This window comes from Petaurus breviceps, unplaced genomic scaffold, assembly GCF_028583685.1.
Source record: "Petaurus breviceps papuanus isolate PSGF00001 unplaced genomic scaffold, PetGlider_PUasm1.0 38, whole genome shotgun sequence".
Taxonomy (NCBI): Eukaryota; Metazoa; Chordata; class Mammalia; order Diprotodontia; family Petauridae; genus Petaurus; species Petaurus breviceps.
In genome coordinates, this window is record NW_027186304.1 from 8,883,680 (window position 1) to 8,901,415 (window position 17,736).

At 35.1% G+C, this 17,736-nt stretch overlaps 1 protein-coding gene across 5 annotated transcripts in view; it reads right to left on the bottom strand.

Annotated features, from left to right (window-relative positions):
• Positions 1-17,736, bottom strand: part of CCDC102B (coiled-coil domain containing 102B) — a 762,014-nt gene that overhangs the window by 660,411 nt on the left and 83,867 nt on the right. Inside the window, exon 2 of one of the 5 annotated variants that reach the window (XM_069099570.1) lies at positions 2,628-2,846. The exons of 3 other annotated variants lie outside the window; for them this stretch is intronic. The gene's annotated coding sequence lies outside the window, so the exon portion shown is untranslated. Of the gene's footprint in view, positions 1-2,627; positions 2,847-3,863; positions 3,926-17,736 lie in introns of all 5 variants that reach the window. One more of the 5 variants, XM_069099571.1, reaches the window with a different exon arrangement.

The following is a 17,736-nucleotide window of genomic DNA, read 5'->3' on the forward strand; positions in this document are numbered from 1 at the left end:
TGAAATCTCTTCCATTTTTCCATTATCTTTAAGATCACTGATCTTAAACAATCACATCTGTAATTTCTTTTAGTTACCCAGGACATGATTTATGGAGGAAAAAAATTGTTTCAGCTTAGTAAGTTTAGAAAAGTACTCTTTTTCTTTACTTATTGGAATCACTTATGTTGGATTTTAATTAAAGACAAGATGACATATTAGATGTGCTAATCTATTTGGAGTCAGAAGACTCAGTTCCAGTTCTTGATATGTATATGGAATTTATTCAATATATCAGTGACCTTTCACTGAGTACCCAAGTGAAAGACTTTATATTTATCTCTGCTCAGTGTTATGGCAAAATAAAATATTTTAACATCTTAAATCTGTCTTCTAGTCTATTAACTAGCTAAATAAGGGTATCTGAAGTTTAAGTGAACATTAACTTCATCCAAGGCATTGGTAACAATACGAAGTAGAACACAGACAAGTCAATGGCACATCACTGGAATATTCCACTAAAGACCATGTTAATATTGAACTACTAGCTATTCTTTGAGTCTGACTATGCTATCATTTCAGACCTAATGAACTATATTGAGTCCTTTGACAAAACAGCATTCCTTCCTTTTTGCTTTTCTCCTTTGCTAACATTCCTTATTTGCTTCATCATTGTGTAGAGGTGACCCTGAAATTTCACAGGCTATGTAAGCAGAGCACAAGCACTAGAAGTCTTACTTTGCTAAAAAAAAAAAAAATAAAGTCCTAGAGGACAAGTCCATAAGGAGACTTTGTCGTCCAAAGACTAGACTAGCAATGATTTTTTAAAATATGGGAGACAGGCAGACAGAGATATAGACAGACAGATAGATAGATGTAGCGATACAGATGATATGGGTAAAGATGCAAGTAATATAGATAGAGAGAGATTTTATATGTACATGCACGTGTGTCTGTGGTGTACTCATGTTTGATCCAATTTCATATCATAGTTTGAACATTAGGAATCATTTATGCACTTGATCTTTACACTGTGGATAGTTGGCTAGAACTCTCTTTTTAGTGGTCATGGATCTCATTTAGGAGGATCTGCAATGTACCAGGACATGGGGAAATTAGCACAATGTAATCTGCAAGCAGAAGTATCTGGAGAATCTTACCACTTATATAGTAAATCCCTCTTTAATTCAGACTTTCATGATATCAAATACATTTGACAAGGAAGAATTTTTTGTATTGTGCCTCACTTTGATATTAACAATCAAAGGGTTATCAAGCAAAATTATTTCCTGTATTATATCTTTCAAGGAATTTTGCATCACTCTGACATAAAAAGAAGAAACTTTAATATATATTCTTCTTCTTGGAGAGAGGAGAGAGTCTTGACCTATGATTTTATTGATGTAAGGAATTTTTTGTGAGGAAACTCTCTTTACCAATGCTAATCAGTATCCATATTGCAACTTATAATATTGAAGAATTTCCTAAGATTCTAGGAAACTACCTTTGCAGAGTCACATGTGTGTCAGAATATGTGTCAAAGGCAAAACTTGGACACAGGTCCTGGGAGCTTTGAGGTCAGCTCTCTATTCTGCCATAATACCATTATTAATAATGTCCAGAATTGTGTCAAAAAGAGAAGTCAAGCTTACTGGTCTGTAGTTTAAAGAATCTCTAAAGTCTTTTCCACAGTCAAACTTCCACAAATCTATGAATATGCTGTAATGGCATAAAATAGCTAGTATTCCTTCTTAAATAGGTAACTTACCATCTAGCAGAGAATCTTAGAAAAATCTTCAGTATATAGAATACCATATTAGAAATAATTTCTCCAATTGCAATAGGAAATGGACAAACAAAACTGGTCTCTAATAAACTGAATAAATATCGCCCCACTGCATGAAGAAGTACCAGTTCAACATTTATTTGAAGTTGCATGGGAATTTGAAACCTATGTGGTACAATAAATCTCTCAGATCTTACTTCCTCAAATTAATTTCCATTTATTTTCATTTCTCATGTTATTTGCTCTAAATTTGACTCTTCTAATTTGAGTTCCTCTTCTTTTTAAAGTTAGTAAAAAGAGCTATGTGAGGGGAGAAGCAGTGTACTATTAGTAGTTAGGGAGCTTTCTAGTATTAACACTAGTTTTTCAATTCTCTTTGCTAATAAGCTCCAAATGCATATAATAAATCTAATACCCAGTCTTCTGATATCTGTCTCCACCTCTCCTACAATTATTTCTTTGTTAACTATAGATCTGCATAGTACCTAGTAGAATTTTTATATTGCATTATAATTGGAGAAACAAAATGAATACAACATGGACTTCTGTGTTTATTTACCAGCAAATTCAGATAGATAAAATAGATAACATTTATTGTCAAACATCTAATCAGATGACATTTTCTACACATATGCTTTATATATACCTTTGCTCTCATTTTTGTATCCACTTCATTATGTTTCAGATAACAAATATTTTTTCTATAATCATTCCATTTTTTTTTGCACTGAATGAAATTCTAAGAGTCTTGATACCCTTGCCAGGCTAGCCTCAATTCAATGAAATTGAATTTTACAATGAAATTTACATCAGAGACTATCTGATGTAAAATGAGTATCACTTTCAGTTGTTAAGAACTCACATTTCAGCAAGTGAGATGGATCTGTTCCAAAACCATTCACCCCTGAGTATAATGAGATGGGCTTGTGGTTGCAATCCTTTTGTTAGCCTTGGTATATATCCAATCAGATTTGAATAGCTTTTGATTTTCAGTTATTCTTCCATTCATTTGCTGTGATTTGGAGGTGATTGCAATGTAGCTTACAAATTTCTAGATCCATATATGAACCATGACTAATACCTATGTTAAAAAAAAAAGAAAACACTCCAGCAGAGGACAAATAAATATCACTTGACTATGTAAAAGAGTACACAACACCTATTAAGAAACCTTCTTTTAATAAGACATCTGACATATGGCAGTCATTTTTATGGGGGCATTAAACTCAAATTTATCAACTCTATACTTTAAAATTAACCAGTATCATAAATTTGCAACATAGTATAAAATATCTCATTAACTTTTATTCCATCAATGATTTGCAGACACTGTAATTGGACGCTGGTACATTAGGATTTTGCCTACCAATTAGCTTTATGCTTTTCACAGCTGACTAAATAAGAAATGAGTTGGTTCTCATCATTCAGTACTTGGACTCACATCATTTCTCCTACTCTAAATATTTTACACTGAAAGGGTAAAATGAATCTCTTATTTAATTATCTAATCTATCACAACAGTATACCCGCCTTATTAAATATTTATTGAAATTCATTTATTTAAGAATTATATTTCTATCTTGCATAATTAACATGACTAAGCTCTTTATATGAATATAAACATTTTATTAAATGTATATGTTTATAGTAGTATAAGTACTTAAATGAAAGATTCTATCAGAGAGCAATTTGTTCTTGCTGTTTGTTGGTGATGCTACATTTACTTTTTAGAGCCTTTAGAAACCTAAATTTAAATGCAACATACTCACTATATGTATATGCATATATATATATGCACATTTCAAATTTATATGCATATATTTATATATACACACATTGTATATGTATATATATATGTGTGTGTGTGTGTGGGTGGGTGGGTGGGTGTGAGAGAGACAGAGACAGAAAGAAAGAGAGAGAAGGGGGGGGGGCATGCTACACAAAAAATCAAAGTGAGGAAGGAAGAACTGGTTCCTGCCTCTGACATATACTGGTTCTATACCATGGATAAATCATTTAACCTTTCAGTGGTGCAGGCTATTAAGCCTGTAAATTGCACAATTGTTTCAGATCTGCAATGGTAGAGAGACTCCCCTACCCTGGTGAAATAACAGGTCCAGAACCTCGAAAATAATTGCAATAATTGCAAAAATTTTCTCCCTGAAAAGGAGAATAAAATTAATGAATACCTAGCAAAAGGAAAAAATAATATGGCAGATAAAGACAGAGTACATATCACACCCATCTTCCTGTCTTTTTTTTGTTGTTGTTTTCCCGAAGATGCTTTCATTGAGTCTGCAGGGAGTGGGCATATATCCCATTAATCTTACTCAGTTACAGAAAGCAGAAATGTTTTCCTTCCATTCAGTAGCTCACAGAACATTAAACAATAATAAAAGGATAGTTGTTTGTCCCTAGACCATTTCCATTTCAACTCTATAAAAAAAAAAATGAGGTGCTAACAAAAAACACAATTATATAACACTGGAGATTTTCATCAAATTTTCATCAAAGCAACATTCATAAGTAAGTCATGCCATTATTGTTCCTCTTTTTACTGATAAAAACTGAGTCGGGTAGTTTCCATGACTTGCCCATAGTTATGCAGCTAGAAAGGGTAAGTTCTAAAATTTGAAGGAAAAAAACCTTCTGATTCTAACTCTAGTATGTTTTCCACTTGACAACTGGAAAGGAGTTATTTTAATATTATTATAAAACAATGTTAACGATATTTAGTAGAAGATATCAAAAAGGTAAAAAGTTTAATCTAACAGGTTTATAGCAATTTTTAAATATATATATATATATATATTATATATATATCAGCTTATATATATATATATATATATATATATATCAGTTTTTACCAAAACCCATGTTTCCCATAAGCATAAACACAGTAGAAATATGATCATTACCATATTGTGCCCACTTAGAGTCAAAGATCAGTTGAACAAATGGAAAATTTCTGCCTCTGCCCCTGGGAGTGTATAATTATAAATAACCAGGGTTGGTCCTTTGATAGCCACTACCCTTTAATAAAATGAGTGAAGAATTTCATCTAACTATGGATCCATACCTAATCCCTACCCTGATATTGGGAATTCATGTGGCCTCTCTGAGACTTGAAGTTCTACCTGATAACCTAGAGAAGCCTATCTATTCATTGTATCAGAGGAATCATGTCAACTGCTGCAATCAGCTTCTGTGGAACTAACCAGAAGATGTACCATGGGCTACTGTCTTAGATTTAGCCTCATTGCACATGGAAAAAAGTAGGGTTTTCCCCAATGCCCTTGAGAAAGTTAGTTTTCAAAATGCCATAATTCTTTGTTAGCCATAATTAAGCAATATTTTAGATGCTTTCTAAAACAACTGTCTTTGTAATAAAACTAATAAGCTTTAAATACTGTCTGTTATTTCATAATGAACGCTAGACTTTGAGTAAGGAAAATTGGGTTCTCATACAAGTCTAACATTTATCATTTTAGGAGAATCACCTTCTCTGAAAGTGAGTTTCTTTGTCTGAAATTTGAAGATAGTGATAACTGTAGTATTGACCTTATGGAAATGTTGGAGGATAAAATCAGCTAACATTTGTATAGTGTTTTGCAAGCCTTGGCATTCTATTTAAATATTAGCTATTATTATCATATACTTTCCATTCAAGTATTTGTTAGAAATCTGAAAAAGAAAAAATTATGTACCAAAAATAGGCCCAAAGGACTCCAAATTGGATTCCAAATAACAAAGTTGTTCCCTCACTTTTATGGATAAGCATATGGCACAAAATCTCCATAAGTCTTTGGTAGAGTCATGATCTTATAGCAAGATCTGCTAAAAGCAAAGTACTGTGTGCAACCATCTCCCCATGTGAATTACATCATTTAAAACAAAAACCTTTTACTGCTTCATGGAAAATTAAACTGGTGAAGGACAAAGTATGTTCTAGCTAGGTTGGGTAGTAGTGCTGAAAACTCCATTCATTTTTTTTAGTCATTTTAATGCATGTTCTCCATAGAACACATGGAGAACTCATCTGCTCTTGACATTTAATCGTATTGGGTCTCCTGAAAGCCTTAGTATAATTTTCAATATTAATAACTTCAGAAGTATAAATTATATAAACTCACAAAAATGACATTTAAAGACTAATAATTTAATTTTAAATATTAATATTTCCAAAATTCAACATAACAACCATCTTGTGCTTTATAACATGCCAGTTGATTTTTAAACTTTTAAATTTTTTGAAAGTGATTGGAAGGGGCAGCTACGTAGTGCAGTGAGTAGAGCACTGACCCTGGAGTCAGGAGGACCTGGCTTTGGATCCGGCCTCAGACACTTAACACAAAAAATAGCCATGTGACCTTGGGCAAGTCACAACCCCAATTGCCCTCCAAAAAGTTAAAAAAAAATCTAAAAAAAAATAAAGTGATTGGAAGGATTTATTTTGTTATCTTGGGCTTAAGATCATTCAAAGAATGAGATTTTAATGCATCCATGACAATTTTTATGTGGCCTTACAAGGAAAAGTCTAGGTGATTAAGATCAAATGAAGTAAGAAGACCTCCTCTACCAATTCACTAGTCTGAGAGAGTATCACCCAAAAATTGATTCACATAAAATGCATAGAGACCGGGTGTAACATCTTGTTAAAATTATAAATTTATTCAAAATTCTCATGCTAAGTAAGTGTAAAAGAAATATATTTTGACTTTCAAATATTTTTATAAGTGTATAGCATTTATACTTCTGAAGCTATTAAGACTTAGAAAATATACTAAGATTTTTGGAGCACACTATGTTACAAAAACAAAGTATACATTTGATTTTATTTGATAGCAAATTTGTGTAATTTTTCTACTATAGCAAATAATTATAACACCTCAAATATAGTAGAAGCAAAGACAAATCTAAGTGTTTTATGAAAATTAATTCAGAATGCTCACTTTTATAGGAATTTGATTTGTTGGCACAGATCATTTAAATTTATTGGAAATAAGTATTTATAATGAAATTTTGATAGATTCTTTTTTGCCACTTATGTTTCTTAATGTACTTTTCCTTCTCTTCCCCTGGCCTTATATCAAAGAGTAAAGAGGAAGGAAAGAGGGTGCATATTTTTGAATGAAATCTTTTCATTTTTCAAAACCAAGAACATTTTTAAGAAATATGGTAATTCTGATTTTAAATAAATTCTAAATGTATATAAATGTATAATTTAAATATGAATAAAATATCACTTAGATAATTTATAGCATTAATGGAAAAGTGCCAGATTCCAAGTAGTCAGAAAGAACAGACTTATGTGGTATTTTAAAGAGTATTATATTTGCCAATCATATATATAGAGGGAATGGAATTAAACTTTTTGAGTGTGTGCAACTCCTATATGTGAATTTGTGGTTTGCATCAAAATGTGTAATGGGGATTTTTAAGAAGACTTTCCAAAAAAAAGTAAAGGAATTGATCACATGTGAAAATAGCAGCTTTATGTCAGTGGGAAAAGGGTAATAATTAAATAAAATTAATTTCATAACTATGGAACTAGGAAAGAAAAAGGGTGTTTTCCTATCAAAAGTCTATCAAAAATGTAAGAGAAGAATATAATTTCTTACATATTGAATACTCAATAAAAAATAGGATCACAGCAAAGGATTTGTGATTGTGTTTTTTTTTTTTAACCATGGTATGGTGGGTTGTTGTTTTTGTTTGTTTGTTTGTTTCAACAAATAAGGCTAAGTTAATACACTCTCTCTTGCAAATGTGTGCTCCATATAACTAAAAGGAAATACTCAGATACAGTTATATAATGGATATAAGATATTTTATTGCATATTTCACCACTTCACTGTGCTTAATTTCATACTTTATTATCTAATTCCTTTCATTATTTTCTGATTATAGGCTACTTGAGGACAAAGGTTGCATAAGCATCTTTTATCTACAAGTTTCTAAAAAAGTGTTTCACAATTATCAGGTTCTGGACAAAAATTGGTAAATAAATAAGCACAGACTTTTAATTAATACAGTCTTTCCTTCACTTAGTATAAATGGGTCCAACAATGGGAAGAAAGGAACCCTATCTGAAGAAAAAAAAAAAAGAGCCTTACTGAAAAATGTTAAAATGGCTTTCTATTAGTAGATTTGTGGACATGTTTCAAGAAATCAATGAAAATATGCCTTCCCACTTTGTTTCAATAAGTGCATTATATATGTGTGTGTGTGTGTAGACATATATAGATATAGGTATAACATTTAGGAATTATGTGTTTTGTTCATCAGTAAAGAGTATTTCTTGAGCACCTGTTGTATTATTTATTTATTTTTAGTTTTCAACATTCATTTCCATAAGATTTTGAGTTCTAAATTTTCTCCCCCTCTCTCTCCTCTCTGTCTCCAAGATGTCGTGCAACCTGATATAAGCTCTATGTATACATTTATATTAAACATATTTTCACATTAGTGATATTGTAATGAATAATTAGAAGCAATGGGAGAAACCATGAGAAAGAAGAAGAAAAACAAAAAAAAAACAGATCAATAATAAGCTTTGATCTGCATTCAGACTCCATATCTCTTTCTCTGGATGTGGGCGGCATTTTTCATCATGAGCCTCTTGGAGTTGTCTTAGATCCTTGCATTGCTAAGAAGAGCTAAGTCTCTCAAAGTCAGCCATTACATAAGGTAACTGTTACTGTGTACAATATTCTCCTGGTTATGCTCATTTCCCTTAGCATCAGTTCATGTAAGTCTTTCCATGTTATTCTGAAGTCCACCTGCTCATCATTTCTTATAGAACAATAGTATTCAATTACATTTATATACCACAACTTGTTCAGCCATTCCCCAACTGATGTACATTTCCTCAATCTCCAATTATTTGCAATCACAGAAAGAGTTGCTATAAATATTTTTGTCCTTTTCCCATTTTTATTATCTCTTTGGGATACATACCTAGAAATGGTATTGATGGGTATGCACAGTTTTATAGCCTTTTGGGCATAATTCCAAATTACTCTCCAGAATAGTTGGACCAGATCACAACTCAACCAACAAAGCATTAGTGGGCCAATTTTCCCACATCTTCTCCAACATTTATCATTTTCCTCTTTTATCACATTAAATAATCTGATGGGTATCATGTGGTACCTCAGAGTTGTTTTGATTTGCATATCTTTAATCAATAGTAATTTAGAGCATTTTTTCATATGTTTAGAGAAAGCTTTAATTTCTTCATCTATAAACTGCCTGTTCATATTTTTTGATCACTTATCAATTGGGGAAGGACTTATGTTATCAAAAACTTGACTCAGTTCTCTACATATTTGAGAAAGTGTAATGGGAATGCAAATTTGGAAGATCTTCCCTGCCCCTAGGCTGAGGTGCACCTGAAGCCTGGGGTGGGAGGCTTGTTTTTCAGTAGATACTTCTTGATTGGCCAGTGAGTCAATAAGTTTGTTACATTCTCTGAGCCAGGAGAAGGCTATATAAGCCCTGATTTGTAGCTTTGTTTTGAGGGCTCACTTTGAGAAGTGTTCTGTGATTTGATCTGTATTCTGGGAAGCCGTTGTCCAGGGCCCCCCCGGCTTTGAAAAATCCAGATGTGGAAACGCAGATGTTGACTGGGTATGGATGTAATGGTTGGACAGTTTGGAAAGCTGTCTACTTGATCTGTTAATGTCTTGATAATTCTGCCTGTATACTTTGAAGTTCGGGGTGCTGACCTTTTACCCCTGACCAAGGTAAATGATATATGTCTGACTGATTAAAGTAAGCTTGTTAACCCCTTTTGAGTTGCTTCCTTTATCAAAGCAGATCCAAGAACCTGTGTGAGCAGCCACCCTGCTGATGCTGGGGTGCTTGCTGCTACAGAAAGGAGGCCTATATCAGAGATTCTGTTTGTAAAAATTATTCACCAGTTTTCTTATTTCCTTCTAATCTTGATTGCATTGGCTTTGTTTGGAACACCTGTTATATTAATGGCACTTTGTTAGACAGTGGGGGTATAACGAGACATGACATTGACCTCAAAATGTATTTAAGTGGGAAGATAAAATACATGTCTTTAAAAGCAATAAAAATACCTAGTGGTATTACTAAAAATAATAAAATATAAGAATGAGATAATAGTAATTGTTAGAGTATGCATATGTGTATTATGTATTGTAACGCCAATGCCGTATTTGTAGTGCCCACAATCACAATAAAGACCATGACTATAAGTATTGCATGACATTAAATAGCAAAATATTCCAAACTCTCCAGATAGAGGATAGAACTGAAGCATTTATTTAGACACTCGAAAACCAAATCCCAAAACCAGAAAGCCAATTCCATCATAGTACCAAAGATATTCAGAAGCCATAATAATTCTGAGAGCCACCGCACTCTTCAGCCTTCCCACAAACCCATGCAAGATCAATATTTACTCACAAACCTCTCTCTCTCCTTGCCTCAGCCTCCTCTCTCTCCCACCATCTCTCTGGGTCTGATCAGCTTTCTGTGGGTTCTGCTTCCCTTCAGCAAACTCCTCCCACCTAGAGGCTCCATGACATTACATTCAGCCTATTAGGGGGCAGAGTTTACTTTCAAAGCAGGGGAGATCTTTTAATTCTCCCCTACGTATATTAAGGAGCAGGGAAGATCTTCAAATTCCCATTCTCATTACATGTATGTATATACATACACACATATATATATATGAGTTTGTTTTGTAAAGCACTTCACAGATATTATCTCTTTTGATCCCCACAACAACTCTGTGGGATAGATATTCTTGTCCCTTGTTTTACAGATGAGGAAACTAGGACACAGAAAGATTCAATGGTTTTTCTAGTTAAATCAGTTAACAATGAATGCTGCATGAATTCAAAGGAGAGAGACAGTACAAACTGGGGAGCTGCTGTAAGGCTCTATCATATTTTTTAAAGAAACCTGCCTTGGAGTAAGGGGGTATTGTCATATGTGCCTGAATTACCTAAAGATCAAGAAAACATTTTTATATAATTTCTTAGATAAAATGAAGATTACAATATGCATATGCTTTATCCTAAGGGTGAAGAAGAATACAGTACTTCTTTTCAAACTTTCTGGTGTTGATTTGATGACCAAGTAACTGCAAGTGAACAGAAAATATATGCTCAAATTACCCAAGTAAATAATATAATACTATGTTCAGGTGACCTGTTATTTATAACTCTATAGTTAGGAATTTTGTAAGCAGTCATATTTTTTAAGACACATAAATGTCATGCAGTCATGTTCCTACATTTTTCTAAGTAACACCATTAAATAATGTTTAAATACCATTATCTCACTCAGCAGGAATTTTTGAAGTTTTGGGGATCTGGCCTTCAATGAGTGTGTTAAGTCTTAAAGCTTTGGTGGATTGGCTGGTTGGCTCTCTATTACTTGATCTTCTTACCATTACCTCACTCTATTGAATTGTTTCTAGTATCACTTATATGGAACAAATTGATGCATTTTTCTAAATCTGGCCCTCTCAGTTAGGGTCTACTGAGAAACAAATGCTACTAAAATACTAATTCATAAATAAAAAAAAATTTCAGTGTTGGAAATGAGGTCTATTTATTCTCAAACTAATCATCTTAGTATCATTTTTGCACATAACACTTTGTACTAATGACTATAAACTTCTGTATAATATCACTTCCCTAAGTTTCTGGGGGAAATTAACAAGTGAAATAGTTGATTTCTAACAGGTCAGAGCTAGGAAGCAGTCAAACTGACCTTGTCTGGAATATGAATAGAGAAATGAAGAAATATACAAAATCAACAATCTGTTTTACAAAGGGTCTATGCATCATTCTTGATGGACCTTTGGGGGGAAAAAAAAGTCATGTGTTCTGGTAAGCTGATCATTGTGAATCCTTTATAGTGGTTTGCCTGCCAAGTACTGATTTTATTTCAGTCAATTTAGAATGTTTTTTTTTTTGATATAACAGAATTGAGGCAATTCAGCTTGTGTGGTTCTTAAGGTGTCAAACAGGTTCAAGAAATTTCTGTGATATTATATTTTCTGGAATTTTTGTATTCAAAGCACATTTTAAGGCATAAGTGTATTTCTATTCTTGGATTATAAAAAGAAAAGCTGATTTCCACCGAAAGAAACAGTAACACAAGCAAGAACATTACAGTTTTATTTTTCTACTCACATGAAAACTTGCCCCACGCTGAACTTGTGTTCTTCAAAAGTTTATATACAACCAAAGATTTCAGTGATACTGTGTCACAAGATACTTCAAACTTTGTATAAAATCTCATCCAAAGCAATAGAGCCAAATCAATGAGCCAAATTATTTCCTTATAAATCCAAGCCAAAATTGAAATGAAAATGAGCTGTAAGAATCAGAGGGCCTCATTTGGAAATTATTTGCCTACAAGGATTTTTTCTTCCTCTGTCAACGGTGACTACCCAGAAGATTGTCAAAAGACAATATAATTCCTTATTAGAAAAGCAGAAGGCTTGAGGTGAGGGTATGGTCTATTTGATGCATAATAAGAGGGGGAAAGAGGATAGGATAGTACAGAACAGAACAGGATACGAGAACACAGGAGACAAGACAAGGAGAGGAAAGGAGAGGAAACAGAAAGGATGAGGATAGGGGGAGAATAAACAGAAAGGAAGGGAAGGGAGGGAGGGAAGAAGTAGAACAAAAAGAAAGGAATGTAGTTAAAAGAGGGAAATGACGGAAGAAATTGAAGGGGAAGAGAGAGGAGGAGAAAGTGGGGAGAAAATGTAAAGAAAAAGGGATGGAAGGGAAGAGGAGAAAAGTAAACTTCTAAAAAATAAATTTTAAATCCTAGTTGGAAAGATGTTGCTCACCAGCACCCACAACCCAGCCACCCCATGCAAATTTGTCTTGAGGAATGTCTTTTGGCGACAAAGAAAAATATCCACAGGTCTAGTTTTAGGAAAAAAGAAAGGTTTTTGAATGCCAGGTTTGTCCAATTGGCTTTTCACACACATTCTATGGAATGTACACATAGTTGCCAACCTCCTGCACGTTAGCTGACTGGCAGGGTTTTCTCACACTTAAAAAATAAAGTGGTTTGGAAAAGTTAGAGAGCATAATCCAAATGATTGTCAGATTTGTTTTTGTATAGCAGTTATAAAATACTACAGAATCTAAACAAAAATTATTCCCAAAGTATGTTTTGTAATTTTCCCAACAGTACATTCTTTATGTCCATAAACTAAAACTTGCTACACTGCTTCCCACATCAAAAACAAAAGGAAAAATGGATATGGTAAAAAGATATCCCATCATTTACTTTGGTTTTATGGCCTATACCTCTGCTTATTTCCATATCCTTTGCTCTCTCCATCCATCCCTAATTCAAATAAAGCCACAGTTTTACAAAAGAATGTCTATGTCTAGAGAGGAGCTAGAATTTAATGTTCTCTGTGAAAATAACAATGTCTATAATTGATAGCAGAGAATTAAAATCCATTTTCTATATTTTGAAACATATCACTAATGTTCCATCACAATGGCATATTGGGACACAGAAGTGAAGTTAGATTCTTGAAAACTATGGCTCCAATGCTGATATATTTTCTATACCCTCAGAAAAGGGATGGTAGGTAGGGGCGGCCAGGTGGCTCAGCAAGTAAGAGCACCAGCTTTAGTGTGGGGATGACCTGGATCAAATCCAGGCTCAGATACTCAGCACCACACCCAGAAATAACTGGTCATGTAACCTTGAGCAAGTTACTTAACCCCGATTGCTTAAAAAAAAAAAGGATGATAGACTACAGTCATGGAATGGTACATGTAGTGTGAGGTACAACCACTGTGACATTTCACATTACCTATTTATTTTTGTTCTATATATGAGGAGAATATTTGGAGAGTGTTGCTGATATAAAAGAAGAAAACTAGTAGTTAGCTTTAAGAGACTTTTTTTTTTCTAATGGAGCATAAGGCTTGCCAGCAAGTTTTCATACTGTTGGGGGAAAGAGGTGGAGCCAAGATAGTGAAGTAAAAGCAGGGACTTGACTAAGTTCTTCCCCAAACCCCTCCAAACATCTGTAAAAAAAATGTCTCTAAACAAATCCTAGAGCTGCAGAACCCACAAAATGACAGAGTGAAACAAGTCTCAGACAGCCTGAAAGGTTGACAAGAAAGGTCTATCACACAGGGTTGGGAGGGTAGTGCAGTCCAGCATGGGCCGCTCCAACATAGACTGGGCCAGAGCAGGCCTCAGGTAACTGATTAACTGATTAACTGGCAGCTGTAGTGGTTTCCAGACTTTTTGGCCCACAAACATCAAAGACATCATAGAAGGTCAGTGGTGAAAACTCTGTGGGACCTGGGTGAGAAAAGAGCTGCCCCAGGGCAGCCGAGGTGGCAGCAGTTGTGGCAGCAGCATTACTAGCAGTAGCAGAGATGGCTGCTTCTGGAGCTCCCTGCCCACAGTCAGTGCGGGGATTGATTAACTGATTAGAAGGCAATTGCAGGGGCCTCTTTGCTGGTGCTGAAGCAGTATCCTCTTGCTTTGTCCTGCTTGGATCTGGGTTACAGTCCTGAGTGGTGGTCCTGGGGTGGGGATGAGCACTGGTGTGATGGAACTTGTGGTACAGTGGAGAGGGAATCCTCCTCACAGTTCGAAGACAGAAAAGGGTGCATGTGATCACTCACAGACCAGATCACAGGGCAGGAAAGGAGGAAATATCTCTCCTTTGATCATACCATCTTGGAAGAACTGAAAATTTAACAGGCCTCCTAGAAGTATCTCTGAAAACAGCTGCACAAAATCCCTGAAGTTTGGGACAGTACACTGCCCTTTCCCCCACTGGAAGCAACGTGTTACCATGACAAAAAAATTAGAAAGTCAGGTATTTGACTGGGAAAATGAGAAGACAGCTCAAAAAAACTCAGGCTATAGAATCTTACTTGGGTGACGAAGAAGATCAAAATATACAACCAGAAGAAAACAACAAAGTCAAAGCTCCTACATCTAAAGCCTCCAAGAAAAATATGAATTGTTTGCAGGCCATGGAACAGCTCAAAAAGGATTTTGAAAATCAAGTAAGAGAAGTAGAGGAAAAATTGGGAAGAGAAATGAGAATGATGCCAAAAAATCATGAAAAACAAGTCAACAATTTCCTAAAGGAGACCCAAAAAATATTGAAGAAAAAGTTTTCATACTGTTATTCCATCAGGTAATGAACTAGTATGTCTGTTGTTCAATGCCATCCCAGATAAATTCAAAAAAGCTCATCGCTAAAAAACTAGTCACCAAACAAGTATTCAGGAAAAGTGAAGTTGCCATGTATATCTTTATGGGGAACTGTAACATTTATGAAATCACAGACTCTTAAAGTATTTCTATACATACATATTTGACACCATAACATAAAATTGGGAAGATCCAAACAAAAATATCATGATTCTATTTAGGATTAACATGTTTTTGTCATGCTGACTATGCAGTAGGCATATAGGATAGCTCAGATAGTGAAGTGTGATTGTGAAAAGCAAGCAGTTCTCCCAGCGTAATACAGGTACAACAGGTATCAAGGGCCCTATAAGCTGCCAGAGATCAAGATATAGCTGGAGCCTAAAAATCAGGAATTTAGGAAGAAAGAAGCCTAGAAAGATTGTGTCTACCAATGATTAGGAATCAACTGAGGCTCTGAAAACCAAGGAATTCTGAGAGAATTCTGGGTTTTCAGTCTCTATTGGACAAGAGTAAGTCAAAAGAGGGCAGAGTCAAGATGGCAGAGTAGAAACAGGACTTCCCTGTGACTCCTGCTCCTACCTCCTCCAATTCATGAAAAAAAAATTACTCTAAAAAAACTTTGGAGCTACAGAACCCACAAAATAACAGAGAGAAGCTAACTTCCCAGTGAAGACAGCCCAGCAGGCTGGCATGAAGCGGCCAGCACAGCACGCTGGGAGCTGAGCCCAGCTCCATGTGAGCTAAAGGTTTTAGCCTCAGGAGGGCCCAACCAGACACAGGCTGGAGGGACTTCAGATTACCAGTAGCTGTGGCGGCTTCCAGAATTATCAACCCATAGATGCTAAGGACAAAGTGAGATGTCAGTGCAGTGTGGATTTTGTGAACCAGGATTTCAGGAGTGTGATACAGCCTTTATCCCCTGGAGGGGTAAGTGGCTGAGGGAGGCACAGTGCTCCTGGCTTGCAGACTGTGGGGGGGACGAAGCAACCAGTCTGAGGGATAATCACTCTTGCTTTAACCAACTTGGATCTGGATTGTGGTCTAGGGTGGAGGTCCTGGGGTATGTGAACAGTTTGCAGAGCATGTGGAGGCTTCAGAGAGGGTACCCAACTAGTAGCTCAAGCAGCTGAAAAAACACCAGCATTTGGGACAAAGCTCCCAATTCTGGTAGCAGAGTTCTATTGTGGCATAATGGGCAGAGACAGAATGGGGTAAATTATCTCATATAAAAGAGGCAAAGGAAAACTGTTACAATGGAAGAGAAGAACAGGAAGGCAAAAGGGAATGAGGTCAACCTTATTCTCATTGAATTTGGATTAGGGAGGGAATGACATACACACTAAATAGGGTATCTCACCCTACAGTGGAGTAGGGGGGAAGGGGATGAGAGGGGAGATGATGGAAGAGAGGGAAGCCTGGGGGGGAGGGAAGTTGGAAGCACCCACTTTTGAAAAGAGACAGGATCAAAGATGGAGGGAAATATAGTCAGTCTTTCACAATATATCCACTATGAAAATGTTTTGCATAGCTACACATGTGCAACCTATATTGAATTGCTTATCTTCCCAGTAAGGGTGGGTGACAAGGGAAGAAGGGAAAAATCTGGAATTCAAAGTTTTAAAATCAAATGTTTAAATATATATTATTTTTGTTATTATTTTACATGTAACTGGGAAATAAGACATACAGGCACTGGGGCATAGAGATCCACCATGCCCTACTGAAAAATTGGAGGGGAATAAGGGAAGATATAGGAAAAAGCAGATTGGGGTAGTGGATATTCAGTGGGATTGCTGTTTTGGGGTGGTGGGTAGGGGAAAATGGAGAGAAAATTTGTAACTCAAAATCTTGTGGAAATGAATGATGTAAACTAAAAAGTTAAAAAGAGAGAAAAAAATAAAATTTAAAGAAAAAAAGAGTTGTGTCAAAAATGTAGAAGAGTCATTTGAAGCAAGATAGATCAAATGATATTTGGATATCAAGGTAACCCAAAATAAAGAATACAGGGAAAAAGGAAATTTGATACCTTACACAAGCAAAAAAAAGGAAATTTGATACCCACACAAGCAAATAGCCATTCTGAAACAAATCTGAATCTAAATTTATATTTTCTGCCATGATTATGGTAAGAAACCACATTTACATAGTGGATTATTGTTTCCTAAACAATTTCTTCACAAGTATATGACATTAGTTTGAGAACATACATTATTTCATTTTGTTGTTCTCAAATTGGCTAATGTGCAATGGCTTACACATAGCAATTGTCTAATATCTACTTGTTGAATTGAATTGATTTATCACAAATCCAAGAATTTAAAAGTTAGAGACCTAAGTGATCATCTAGCCCAATACATAGCTGATCAAAAATCTGCTCTATGATATTTCTAATAAGTATTCATTCCATTTGTAAACCTGCATAATGGGGAAATCTATTACTTCCCAAGTCAGTTCGTTTCACTTTTGAATTGACCTGGTTATCAAGCAGTTTTTCCTTACATAAACTTTAAATCTTTCTTTCTCTGTATGTATCAAATTATCTTCATTTTACATATGCAAAAACCAAGGCTCACATTAAAGTGGTTGTTCAAAGTCACAGATAGAGAAGGTATCAGAGCAGGTGTTCAAACGCATATTTGCCAATTCCCAGATAAGCTTCTTCTACCCCACTCCCATTTCACCATGGGGAGGTGACACTGAATACCTTGAGACAGGTCTTGTTTGTTTGTTTTGTTTTGTTTTCCATCTTTTGCCTC